Source organism: Triticum urartu, chromosome 2 (genome assembly GCF_003073215.2).
Source record: "Triticum urartu cultivar G1812 chromosome 2, Tu2.1, whole genome shotgun sequence".
Classification (NCBI taxonomy): domain Eukaryota; kingdom Viridiplantae; phylum Streptophyta; class Magnoliopsida; order Poales; family Poaceae; genus Triticum; species Triticum urartu.
In genome coordinates, this window is record NC_053023.1 from 446,216,733 (window position 1) to 446,231,651 (window position 14,919).

Genomic DNA, 14,919 nt, shown 5'->3' on the forward strand with positions numbered 1-14,919 from the left:
TTAATACAATTCTAGCATGAATAATAAAAAATTATCATGATATAAGGAAATATAAATAACAACTTTATTGTTGCCTCTAGGGCATATTTCCTTCAATAATGTGTGTAGCATGGAAGATATCGAGATCTCTTGGTTGTTATGTTGACAATCAAAGTATGCCACTCAAAATATTATTTATCTCTGTTTCAAAACTCGAGCTCTGGCACCTCTACAAATACATGCTTCCCTCTGCGAAGGGCCTATCTATTTACTTTTATGTTGAGTCATCATCCTCTTATTAAAAAGCACCAGTTGGAGAGCACCGCTCTCATTCGCATGCATTGCTATTAATTTACATTGAGTATTGATGTCTACTGCACAACCTTCTTCTTGTAGACGTTGTTGGGCTCCAAGTGCAGGGTTTGTAGGACAGTAGCAAAAATTTCCTCAAGTGGATGATCTAAGGTTTATCAATTGTAGGAGGTGTAGGATGAAGATGTCTCTCTCAAGCAACCCCGCACCAAAACAAAGAGTCTCTTGTGTCCCCCAACACACCCAATACAATGGTAAATTGGTATAGGTGCACTAGTTCGGCGAAGAGATGGTGTAAGTGCAATATGGATAGGTAGATATAGTTTTTGTATCTGAAAATTATAAAAACATCAAGGTAACTATTGTAAAAGTGAGCATAAACGTTATTGCAATGATAGGAAACAAGGCCTAGGGTTCATTTCACTAGTGCAAGTCCCCTCAACAATAAACATAGTGATCATATAACTATCCCTCAACATGCAACAAAGAGTCACTCCAAAGTCCACTAATAGCGGAGAACAAACGAAGAGATTATGGGAGGGTACGAAACCACCTCAAGTTATATTCTTCCAATCAATCCGTTTGGGCTATTCTATAGGTGGTCCAAACAGCCTAGAGTTCGTTACTAGATAACACCTTTAGACACAAATTCAACCAAACCCTAATGTCACCTATACTCCATGTCACCTCAAGTATATCCGTGTGGTATGATTATACGATATGCATCACACAAATCTTAGATTCAGTATTTCAAACCAACACATAGAACCTCAAAGAGTGCCCAAAGTTTTCTACCGGAGAATCATGACGAAAATGTGCCAACCCTATGCATAGGTTCATGGGATGGAACCCAAATTGATCACCAAAAACTACATCAAGTGAATCACGTGATTATTCCATTTGTCACACAGGTACGCACGGCAAGACATACATCAAGTGTTCTCAAATCATTAAAGACTCAATCCGATAAGATAACTTCAAAGGGGAAACTCAATCATTACAAGAGAGTAGAGGGGGAGAAAACATAAGATCCAACTATAATAGCAAGCTCGCGATACATCAAGATCATACCTCAAGAACACGAGAGAGAGAGAGAGAGAGATTCAAACACATAGCTATGGTACATTACCTAGCCCGAGGGTGAACTACTCCTCCTTCAGTCATGGAAGAGCGCCGGATGATGAAGATTGGCACCGGAGGGATTCCCCCTCCGGCAGGGGTGCCGTGAACGGGTCTAGATTGGTTTTCGGTGGCTACAGAGGCTTCTGGCGGCGGAACTCCCGATCTATTCTGGCTCCCTCGTTTTAGGTATATGGAGATATATAGGTGGAAGAAGTACGTCAGGGGAGCCACGAGGGGCCCACGAGGTGGAGGGCGACCCTAGGGGGGTGGGCGCGCCCCTACCTCGTGGCTTCCTTTTGCTTCCTTGACGTGGACTCAAGTCTCCCGGGTTGCTTCCTTCCAAAAATAACTTCTCCAGAGGTTTCATTTCCGTTTCGACTCGTTTGATATTCCTTTTCTCTTGAAACACTGAAACAAGGGAAAAAACAGGAACTGGCACTAGGCTCTGGGTCAATAGGTTAGTCCCAAAGATAATATAGAAGTGCATAATAAAGCCCAATAAACATCCAAGATGGATAATATAATAGCATGAATACTTCATAAATTATAGATACGTTGGAGACGTATCAGCATCCCCAAGCTTAATTCCTGCTCATCCTTGAGTATGTAAATGATAAAAGAAGTAATTTATGAAGTGTGAATGCTAGCAGGTGCACAAGTTTGATCAATGATAATTTCAATCACCTTTTCTAGCATCATTATATCATAACAATAGTTCATCTCATAAAGCTTCTCATGATCAAGTAATAAGCTATTCGCATGTTAAAGTATAGACCGTAAATTTTCTTGAAAACTAACAAACCATGTTATCACTCATCAAACAATTACAATTCATCTTATTTTCAGGAAGAGTCTATGTCAGAGCTTTGATTTAGCAAACCCCACATACTCAACTATCATGTAGTCTTTCACAATTGCTAACACTCACGCTATATTTATGGGTTCAAAGTTTTAATCAGACACAGAGAAAGATAGGGGCTTATAGATTCGCCTCCCAACCTTTTACCTCAAGGGTAATGTCAACAATAATAGTCCATGATGCCTTACATCCAATTGGATATATATATCAGAATCTTTCCAACACAATGTGCTTGCCAAAGGATAAAATGTAAAAAGGAAAGGTGAAGATCACCATGACTCTTGCATAAGGGTAGAAGATAAAAGTAAAGATAGGCCCTTCGCAGAGGGAAGCAGAGGTTGTCATGCGCTTTTATAGTTGGATGCATAAAATCTTAATGCAAAAGAAAGGTCACTTTATTGTCCCCTGTGATAGGGACCTTTATTATGCAGTCTATCGCTTTTATTGCTTCAATATCACAAGATCGTATAAAGCTTATTTTCTCCACACTAAAAGATCATACATATTTAGAGAGCAATTTTTATTGCATGCACCGATGACAACTTACTTGAAGGATCTTACTCAATCCATAGGTTGGGATGGTGGACTCTCATGGCAATACTGGTTTAAGGGATGTTTGGAAGCACAAGTAGTATCTCTACTTGGTGCGAAGAATTTGGCTAGCATGAGGGGGAAAGGCAAGCTCAACATGTTGGATGATCCATGACAATATACTTTATTTTAGATATAAGAAAACACAACCCATTACGTTGCCTTCCTTGTCCAACCTCAACCTTTTAGCATGTCATATTTTAATGAGTGCTCACAACAACAAAAGATGTCCAAGATAGTATATTTATATGTGAAATCTCTCTTCCTTCAATATTCTTTCATGAATTGTTCAAGTGACCAATACAATGTTTGCTAACCTTCAATAAATTTACCACTTCTACTTCTTATATGTGAAGTCATCACTCCCCATGGGATAAGCATATGAAACATATATAATTTCAGATTTATGATATTCGCTCACTCAACTATTTACTCATAGGATATAAGTGAAGCACACGAGTAAATGACAAACTACTCCAAAAAGATATGAGTGAAGATCAATGAGTAGTTTAAATAATTATGTAGCTATGTGAAGACTCTCTCTTATTTAATAATTTCAGATCTTGATAGTTTATTCAAACAGCAAGCAAAGCAAAATAAAATGACATTCTAAGAATGGCAAACATCATGTGAAGAAGCAAAAATTTAGGATCAACTGAAACTAACTGATTGTTGTTGAAGAAGAAAGGTGGGATGCTAACTGGGGCATCCCCAAGCTTAGACGCTTGAGACTTCTTGAGATATTATCTTGGGATGCCTTGGGCATCCCCAAGCTTGAGCTTTTGTGTCTCCTTAATTCCTCTCATATCACGGTCTTCCTAAATCTCAAAAGCTTCATCCACACAAAACTCAACAAGGACTCGTGAGAGAAGTTAGTATAAACCATTGCACAAACCTTATCATACTCTACTGTAGCAAATAACTAAGATTATTATTCAACATTGCATACTAAATGCCTCTGCATATTTAATATTCCTATCCTCAAATAGAATCATTAAAGAAGCAAACATATGAAAACAATGCAAACATAACAGCAATCTGCCTAAACAGGATAGTCTGTAAAGGTGCAGCAAGATCCATACTTCCCTAACTCCAAAAATTATGAAGAAAATTCCCACTGTAGTAAATTTATCAGAGCTTAATATGCAAAAGTTTAAACATTTTATCAACATTTCTGACCTTTTCTAGGGATTATTGCAACAGCGGTGTAACTTTTTGTTTTTCAAACAGCACATGAGGACTTGTAAATAGGCATAGTAAAGGCTATCAATGCCAATTTTATTTGAAATAAAAGATTAAATTTTTATAAATAACAGCAAGAAAATCCTAACAATAAATTGACGCTCAAGCAAAACACATGTGGTGAATAAAATATAGCTCCAAGTTAAAGTTACCATGAACGAAGGACGAAAGAGGGGATGCCTTCCGGGCATCCCAAGCTTAGGCTCTTGGTTAGTCCTTGAATATTACTTGGGTTCTTGGGCATCCCCAAGTTAGGCTCTTGCCACTCCTTATTCCATAGTCATCGAATCTTTACCCAAACTTGAAAACTTCACAACACAAAACTTAACAGAAAACTCGTAAGCTCCGTTAGTATAAGAAAATAAATCACCACTTAGGTACTGTTGTGAACTCATTCTAAATTCATATTGTTTTAATATATACTGTAATCCAACTTCTCTATGGTTCATACCCTCTGATACTACTCATAGATCATCAAATAAGCAAACACACATGAAAACAGAATCTGTCAAAAAACAGAACAGTCTGTAGTAATCTGTAGGTTTCGACCACTTCTGGAACTCATACAATTCTCAAATAAATTGGTGGACCTGAGTAATTTGTCCATCTTCAAAAATAATTAACTAAATAGCGCTCTCCAATAAAAATGGCAGCAATTCTTGTGAGCGCTAAAGTTTCTGTTTTTTACAACATGATCATAAAGACTTCACCCAAGTCTTCCCAAAGGTTCTACTTGGCACAAACACTAATTAAAACACAAAACCACATCTAAATAGAGGCTAGATGAATTGTTTATTACTAAACAGGAACAAAAATCAAGGAACTAAAATAAAATTGGGTTGCCTCCCAACAAGCGCTATCATTTAACGCCCCTAGCTAGGCATAAAAAGGAAGGATAGATCTAGGTATTGCCATCTTTGGTTTTCAACTTTTTATCGGAATCAAGCTCGAATCCGAGAGGTTCTTTACGTTTCCCTTCATATTCTGAATTTTTTAGATCTAAAGAATCCAGCCGCTTATTGCAAAGAGTAATCAACATATTCATGCGGTGAATATTTCCGCTAACGTTCTTAAGAGGTTCAAGAGACTTCTATAAAATCTTAGTAACTTCACAATTTTTTTCAAAAACTTGTTCTCTTCCTAGGTAGGATGAGGCCTCTTTTGTTGAGGTAGTGTTCCCACTATACCTTCTATAATTTCAAGCACAATATGGGGATCAATTTCAATAAAATTGCCTTTGGCAACGCAATCCAAGAGTTGTCTATGAGACATATTTAATCCAACATAGAAATTGCGAAGCAAAATTCTCAGGTTCACTTCAAAGGTACAATTATGATAAGACTCCATTATCCTCAACCAGGCATCTTTTAAGTTTTCTCCTTGTCTTTGTTTGAAGTGAAAGACTTCAAACTCAGGGGACAACAGAGTGGATAAGGGACTAGCCATAGCGACAAGCAAGCAATCCAACACACAAGCAAACAAGAAACGGGCAAAAAGAGGCAAATAGAGAAAGAGAGGGAGGATAGAGAGAGAGGGCGAATAAAACGGCACGGGTGAAGTGGGGGAGAGGAAAACGAGAGGCAAATGGCAAATAATGTAATGCGGGAGATAAGGGTTGTGATGGGTACTTGGTATGTTGACTTTTGCGTAGACTCCCCGGCAACGGCGCCAGAAAAGAGCTTGATGTCTACTACACAACCTTCTTCTTGTAGACATTGTTGGGCCTCCAAGTGCAGAGGTTTGTAGGACAGTAGCAAATTTCCCTCAAGTGGATGACCTAAGGTTTATCAATCCGTAGGAGGCGTAGGATGAAGATGGTCTCTCTCAAGCAACCCTGCAACCAAATAACAAAGAGTCTCTTGTGTCCCCAACACACCCAATACAATGGTAAATTGTATAGGTGCACTAGTCGGCGAAAGAGATGGTGATACAAGTGCAATATGGATAGTAGATAAAGTTTTTGTAATCTGAAAATATAAAAACAGCAAGGTAACTAATGATAAAAGTGAGCTAAAACGGTATTGCAATGCTAGGAAACAAGGCCTAGGGTTCATACTTTCACTAGTGCAAGTTCTCTCAACAATAATAACATATTGGATCATATAACTATCCCTCAACATGCAACAAAGAGTCACTCCAAAGTCACTAATAGCGGAGAACAAACGAAGAGATTATGGTAGGGTACGAAACCACCTCAAAGTTATTCTTCCAATCAATCCGTTGGGCTATTCCTATAAGTGTCACAAACAGCCCTAGAGTTCGTACTAGAATAACACCTTAAGACACAAATCAACCAAAACCCTAATGTCACCTAGATACTCCAATGTCACCTCAAGTATCCGTGGGTATGATTATACGATATGCATCACACAATCTCAGATTCATCTATTCAACCAACACATAGAACCTCAAAGAGTGCCCCAAAGTTTCTACCGGAGAATCACGACGAAAATGTGTCAACCCCTATGCATAGGTTCATGGGCGGAACCCGCAAGTTGATCACCAAAACATACATCAAGTGAATCACGTGATATCCCATTGTCACCACAGATACGCACGGCAAGACATACATCAAGTGTTCTCAAATCTTTAAAGACTCAATCCGATAAGATAACTTCAAAGGGGAACTCAATCCATTACAAGAGAGTAGAGGGGGAGAAAACATCATAAGATCAACTATAATAGCAAAGCTCGCGATACATCAAGATCGTCACCTCAAGAACACGAGAGAGAGAGAGAGATCAAACACATAGCTACTGGTAATACCCTCAGCCCCGAGGGAGAACTACTCCCTCCTCGTCATGGAGAGCACCGGGATGATGAAGATGGCCACCGGGAGAGGGATTCCCCCTCTGGCAGGGTGCCAGAACGGGTCTAGATTGGTTTTCGGTGGCTACGGAGGCTTCTGGCGGTGGAACTCCCGATTTATTCTGCTCCTCGATCGTTTTAGGGTATATGGAGATATATAGGAGGAAGAAGTACGTCAGGGGAGCCACGAGGGTGGAGGGCGCGCCCAGGGGGGTGGGCACACCCCCCTACCTTGTGGCTTCCTCGTAGCTTCCTTGACGTGGACTCGAAGTCTCCCGGGTTGCTTTCCTTCCAAAAATAACTTCTCCAGAAGGTTTCATTCCGTTTCGACTCCGTTTGATATTCCTTTTTCTTCGAAACACTGAAACAAGGGAAAAAAACAGGAACTGGCACTGGGCTTTGGGTCAATAGGTTAGTCCCAAAGATAATATAAAAGTGCATAATAAAGCCCAATAAACATCCAAGATGGATAATATAATAGCATGAATACTTCATAAATTATAGATATGTTGGAGACGTATCAAGTATCGTTGTGACTGGATCTCTTTTAGCATGAATTACAATGTCTAGTCAGTCCTTGATCTTCAGGGGTGCTCTGCATTTATGTTTTACGGTCTTAGAAAGGGCTAGCGAGATACCATCTTGTTATATCATGTTATGATTTTTTGAGAAAGTGTTGTCATTCGAGATTTATTATTATTGCTCGCTAGTTGATTATGCCATTGATATGAGTAAACATGAGACCTAAATGTTATTGTGAATATGGTTAGTTCATAATCTTTGCTGAAAACTTGAATACTGGCTTTACATATTTGCAACAACAAGATCAAATAGAGTTTGTAAAAGTTTTCCTTTATCACTTTCAGTTTGTCAACTGAATTGCTTGATGACAAGCAAAGGTTTAAGCTTGGGGGAGTTGATACGTCTCTAACGTGTCTACTTTTCCAAACACTTTGGCCCTTGTTTTGGACTCTAACTTGCATGATTTGAATGGAACTAACCCGGACTGACGCTGTTTTCAGCAGAACTGCCATGGTGTTATTTTTGTGCAGAAATAAAATTTCTCGGAATCACCTGAAAATCCATGGAGACACGTTTTGGAATTGATGAAAAATACTAGCGAAAGAATCAGCATCAGGGGCCCACACCCTGTCCACGAGGGTGCAGGGCGCGCCCCCTGCCTCGTGGGCCCCCTGGGACTCCACTGACCTCAACCCCAACTCCATATATTCACTTTCGGGGAGAAAAATCAGAGAGAAGGATTCATCGCGTTTTACGATACGGAGCTGCCGCCAAGCCCTAATCTTCCTCGGGAGGGCTGATCTGGAGTCCGTTCGGGGCTCCGGAGAGGGGAATCCGTCGCCATCGTCATCATCAACCATCCTCCATCACCAATTTCATGATGCTCACCGCCGTGCGTGAGTAATCTCATCGTAGGCTTGATGGACGATGATGGGTTGGATGAGATTTACCATGTAATCGAGTTAGTTTTGTCAGGGTTTGATCCCTATTATCCATTATGCTCTAAGATTGATGTTGCTATGACTTTGCTATGCTTAATGGTTGTCACTAGGGACCGAGTGCCATGATTTCAGATTTGAACCTATTATGTTTTCATGAATATACGTGAGTTCTTGATCCTATCTTGCAAGTCAATAGTCACCTACTATGTGTTATGATCCGGCAACCCCGAAGTGACAATAATTGGGACCACTCCCAGTGATGACCATAGTTTGAGGAGTTCATGTATTCACTAAGTGTTAATGCTTTGGTCTGGTACTCTATTAAAAGGGGGCCTTAATAACCCTTAGTTTCCAATAGGACCCCGCTGCCATGGGAGGGTAGGACAAAAGATGTCATGCAAGTTCTTTTCCATAAGCACGTATGACTATATTCGGGATACATGTCTACATTACATTAATGAACTGGAGCTAGTTCTGTGTCACCCTATGTTATAACTATTGCATGAGGAATCGCATCCGACATAATTATCCATCATTGATCCATTACCTACGAGCTTTTCACATATTGATCTTTTCTTAGTTACTTTTTCATTGCCACTGTTACGTTTGCTACAAAAACTGCTAATGTTACTTTTGCCACCATTACCGTTACTTCCATAATACCTTGCTACTAAATATTTTGCTGCGGATATTAAGTATTTCAGGTGTGGTTGAATTGACAACTCAACTACTAATACTTGAGAATATTCTTTGGTTCCCCTTGTGTCGAATCAATAAATTTGGTTTGAATACTCTACCCTCGAAAACTGTTGCGATCCCCTATACTTGTGGTTTATCAGAAAGGAGGTGAGTGGAGGGGGAGGCTAAGAGGGCACCAGCAGATGAAGCAGGGGGGAAGATGATGACTGGGACTACTATGGCCCAGAACCGGATTGGAGGACAAGTTTGCAGGGATGCAATTGCATGGAGAAGAGGAGGACGATTTGGATCTGTCTCGGGAAGTTGATGATTTGGTCCAAGGAGTGCGATGGACAGAGTTATGTTGGGGAACGTAGTAATTTCAAAAAATCCTAGGCACACGCAAAGACCATGGTGATGTAGCAACGAAGAGAGAGTGTTGTCCACGTACCTCGTAGACGAAACAGGAAGCGTTATAACAACGCGGGTTGATGTAGTCGTACGTTTTTCACGGCATCCGATGGTCAAGCACCGAACTACGACAACCTCCGAGTTCTAGCACACGTTCAGCTCGATGATGATCCCCGGACTTCCGAATCCAGCAGTGGTCGGGCAGAGTTCCGTCAGCACGACGGTGTGGTGACGATCTTATTTTACCGTCGCAGGGCTTCGCCTAAGCACCGCTACAATATTATCGAGGATTATGGTGGAGGGGGGCACCGCACACGGCTAAGAGATCAATGATCAATTGTTGTGTCTATGGGGTGCCCCCTGCCCCCGTATATAAAGGAGCAAGGGGGAGGAGGTGCGGCCAGGCAAGGGGCGCGCCAGGAGGAGTCCTACTCCTACCGGGAGTAGGACTCCCCCCTTTTCCATGTTGGACTAGGACTTGGGGGGAAGGAGAGAAGAGGGGAAAGGAAAGGGGGGCGCCGCCCCTCCTTGTCCAATTCGGACTTGGGGGGAGGGGCGCGCGGCTGCCCCTTGGCCTCCTCTCCTACTTCCTCCACTAGGCCCATTAAGGCCCATTAGGTTACCGGGGGGTTCCGGTAACCTCCCGGTACTCCGGTAAAATGCCGATTTCACCCGAAACACTTCCGATGTCCAAACATAGGCTTCCAATATATCAATCTTTATGTCTCGACCATTTCGAGACTCCTCGTCATGTCCGTGATCACATCCGGGACTCCGAACAACCTTCGGTACATCAAAACATATAAACTCATAATATAACTGTCATCGTAACCGTTAAGCGTGCGGACCCTACGGGTTCGAGAACAATGTAGACATGACCGAGACACGTCTCCGGTCAATAACCAATAGCGGAACCTGGATGCTCATATTGGCTCCTACATATTCTACGAAGATCTTTATCGGTCAGACCGCATAACAACATGCGTTGTTCCCTTTGTCATCGGTATGTTACTTGCCCGAGATTCGATCGTCGGTATCTATACCTAGTTCAATCTCGTTACCGGCAAGTCTCTTTACTCGTTCTGTATACATCATCCCGCAACTAACTCATTAGTTGCAATGCTTGCAAGGCTTAAGTGATGTGCATTACCGAGAGGGCCCAGAGATACCTCTCCGACAATCGGAGTGACAAATCCTAATCTCGAAATACGCCAACCCAACAATGTACCTTTGGAGACACCTGTAGAGCACCTTTATAATCACCCAGTTACGTTGTGACGTTTGGTAGCACACAAAGTGTTCCTCCGGTAAATGGGAGTTGCATAATCTCATAGTCATAGGAACATGTATAAGTCATGAAGAAAGCAATAGCAACAAACTAAACGATCAAGTGCTAAGCTAACGGAATGGGTCAAGTCAATCACATCATTCTCCTAATGATGTGATCCCGTTAATCAAATGACAACTCATGTCTATGGCTAGGAAACATAACCATCTTTGATCAACGAGCTAGTCAAGTAGAGGCATACTAGTGACACTCTGTTTGTCTATGTATTCACACATGTATTATGTTTCCGGTTAATACAATTCTAGCATGAATAATAAACATTTATCATGATATAAGGAAATAAATAATAACTTTATTATTGCCTCTAGGGCATATTTCCTTCAGTCTCCCACTTGCACTAGAGTCAATAATCTAGATTACACAATAATGATTCTAACACCCATGGAGCCTTGGTGCTGATCATGTTTTGCTCGTGGAAGAGGCTTAGTCAGCGGTCTGCAACATTCAGATCCGTATGTATCTTGCAAATTTCTATGTCTCCCACTTGGACTAAATCCCGAATGGAATTGAAGCGTCTCTTGATGTGCTTGGTTCTCTTGTGAAATCTGGATTCCTTTGCCAAGGCAATTGCACCAGTATTGTCACAAAAGATTTTCATTGGACCCGATGCACTAGGTATGACACCTAGATCGGATATGAACTCCTTCATCCAGACTCCTTCATTTGCTGCTTCCGAAGCAGCTATGTACTCCGCTTCACATGTAGATCCCGCCACGAATGCTTTGTTTAGAACTGCACCAACTGACAGCTCCACCGTTTAATGTAAACACGTATCCGGTTTGCGATTTAGAATCGTCCGGATCAGTGTCAAAGCTTGCATCAACGTAACCATTTACGATGAGCTCTTTGTCACCTCCATATACGAGAAACATATCCTTAGTCCTTTTCAGGTATTTCAGGATGTTCTTGACCGCTGTCCAGTGATCCACTCCTGGATTACTTTGGTACCTCCCTGCTAGACTTATAGCAAGGCACACATCAGGTCTGGTACACAGCATTGCATACATGATAGAGCCTATGGCTGAAGCATAGGGAACATCTTTCATTTTCTCTCTATCTTCTGCAGTGGTCGGACATTGAGTCTTACTCAACTTCACACCTTGTAACACAGGCAAGAACCCTTTCTTTGCTTGATCCATTTTGAACTTCTTCAAAACTTTGTCAAGGTATGTGCTTTGTGAAAGTCCAATTAAGCGTCTTGATCTATCTCTATAGATCTTAATGCCCAATATGTAAGCAGCTTCACCGAGGTCTTTCATTGAAAAACTCTTATTCAAGTATCCCTTTATGCTATCCAGAAATTCTATATCATTTCCAATCAGTAATATGTCATCCACATATAATATCAGAAATGCTACAGAGCTCCCACTCACTTTCTTGTAAATACAGGCTTCTCCAAAAGTCTGTATAAAACCAAATGCTTTGATCACACTATCAAAGTTTATTCCAACTCCGAGAGGCTTGCACCAGTCCATAAATGGATCGCTGGAGCTTGCACACTTTGTTAGCTCCCTTTGGATCGACAAAACCTTCCGGTTGCATCATATACAACTCTTCTTCCAGAAATCCATTCAGATGCAGTTTTGACATCCATCTGCCAAATTTCATAATCATAAAATGCGGCAATTGCTAACATGATTCGGACAGACTTAAGCATCGCTACGGGTGAGAAGGTCTCATCGTAGTCAATCCCTTGAACTTGTCGAAAACCTTTTGCACAAGTCGAGCTTTATAGACAGTAACATTACCGTCAGCGTCAGTCTTCTTCTTGAAGATCCATTTATTCTCAATTGCTTGCCGATCAACGGGCAAGTCAACCAAAGTCCACACTTTGTTCTCATACATGGATCCCATCTCAGATTTCATGGCTTCTAGCCATTTTGCGGAATCTGGGCTCACCATCGCTTCTTCATAGTTCGTAGGTTCATCATGATCTAGTAGCATGACTTCCAGAACAGGATTACCGTACCACTCTGGTGCGGATCTTACTCTGGTTGATCTACGAGGTTCGTAGTAACTTGATCTGAAGTTTCATGATCATCATCATTAGCTTCCTCACTAATTGGTGTAGGTGTCACAGAAGAACCGGTTTCTGTGATGAACTACTTTCCAATAAGGGAGCAGGTACAGTTACCTCATCAAGTTCTACTTTCCTCCCACTCACTTCTTTCGAGAGAAACTCCTTCTCTAGAAAGGATCCATTCTTAGCAACGAATGTCTTGCCTTCGATCTGTGATAGAAGGTGTACCCAACAGTCTCCTTTGGGTATCCTATGAAGACACATTTCTCCGATTTGGGTTCGAGCTTATCAGGTTGAAGCTTTTTCACATAAGCATCGCAGCCCCAAACTTAACTTCTTGCCAAACCACAGTTCATAAGGCGTCGTCTCAACGGATTTTGATGGTGCCCTATTTAACGTGAATGCGTCGTCTCTAAAGCATAACCCCAAAACGGTAATCGTAAGAGAGACATCATAGATCGCACCATATCTAGTAAAGTACGATTACGACGTTCGGACACACCATTACGCTGTGGTGTTCCGGGTGGCGTGAGTTGCGAAACTATTCCGCATTGTTTCAAATGTAGACCAAACTCGTAACTCAAATATTCTCCTCCACGATCAGATCGTAGAAACTTTATTTTCTTGTTACGATGATTTTCAACTTCACTCTGAAATTCTTTGAACTTTTCAAATGTTTCAGACTTATGCTTCATTAAGTAGATATACCCATATCTGCTTAAATCATCTGTGAAGGTGAGAAAATAACGATATCCGCCACGAGCCTCAACATTCATTGGACCACATACATCTGTATGTATGATTTCCAACAAATCTGTTGCTCTCTCCATAGTACCGGAGAACGGCGTTTTAGTCATCTTGCCCATGAGGCACGGTTCGCAAGTACCAAGTGATTCATAATCAAGTGGTTCCAAAAGTCCATCAGTATGGAGTTTCTTCATGCGCTTTACACCGATATGACCTAAACGGCAGTGCCACAAATAAGTTGCACTATCATTATCAACTCTGCATCTTTTGGCTTCAACATTATGAATATGTGTATCACTACTATCGAGATTCATCAAAAATAGACCACTCTTCAAGGGTGCATGACCATAAAAGATATTACTCATATAAATAGAACAACCATTATTCTCTGATTTAAATGAATAACCGTCTCGCATCAAACAAGATCCAGATATAATGTTCATGCTCAACGCTGGCACCAAATAACAATTATTTAGGTCTAATACTAATCCCGAAGGTAGATGTAGAGGTAGCGTGCCGACTGCGATCACATCGACTTTGGAACCATTTCCCACGCGCATCGTCACCTCGTCCTTAACCAATCTTCACTTGATCCGTAGTCCCTGTTTCGAGTTGCAAATATTAGCAACAGAACCAGTATCAAATACCCAGGTGCTACTGCGAGCATTAGTAAGGTACACATCAATAACATGTATATCACATATACCTTTGTTCACCTTGCCATCCTTCTTATCCGCCAAATACTTGGGGCAGTTCCGCTTCCAGTGACCAGTCTGCTTGCAGTAGAAGCACTCAGTTTCAGGCTTAGGTCCAGGTTTGGGTTTCTTCTCTTGAGTAGCAACTTGCTTACCGTTCTTTTTGAAGTTCCCCTTCTTCTTCCCTTTGCCCTTTTTCTTGAAACTAGTGGTCTTGTTGACCATCAACACTTGATGCTCCTTCTTGATTTCTACCTCCGCAGGCTTTAGCATTGCGAAGAGCTCGGGAATCGTCTTATGCATCCCTTGCATGTTATAGTTCATCACGAAGCTCTTGTAGCTTGGTGGCAGTGATTGGAGAAGTCTGTCAATGACGCAATCATCTGGAAGATTAACTCCCAATTGAATCAAGTGATTATTATACCCAGACATTTTGAGTATATGCTCACTGACAGAACTGTTCTCCTCCATCTTGCAGCTATAGAACTTATTGGAGACTTCATATCTCTCAATCCGGGCATTTGCTTGAAATATTAACTTCAACTCCTGGAACATCTCATATGCTCCATGACGTTCAAAACATCGTTGAAGTCCCGATTCTAAGCCGTAAAGCATGGCACACTGAACTATCGAGTAGTCATCAG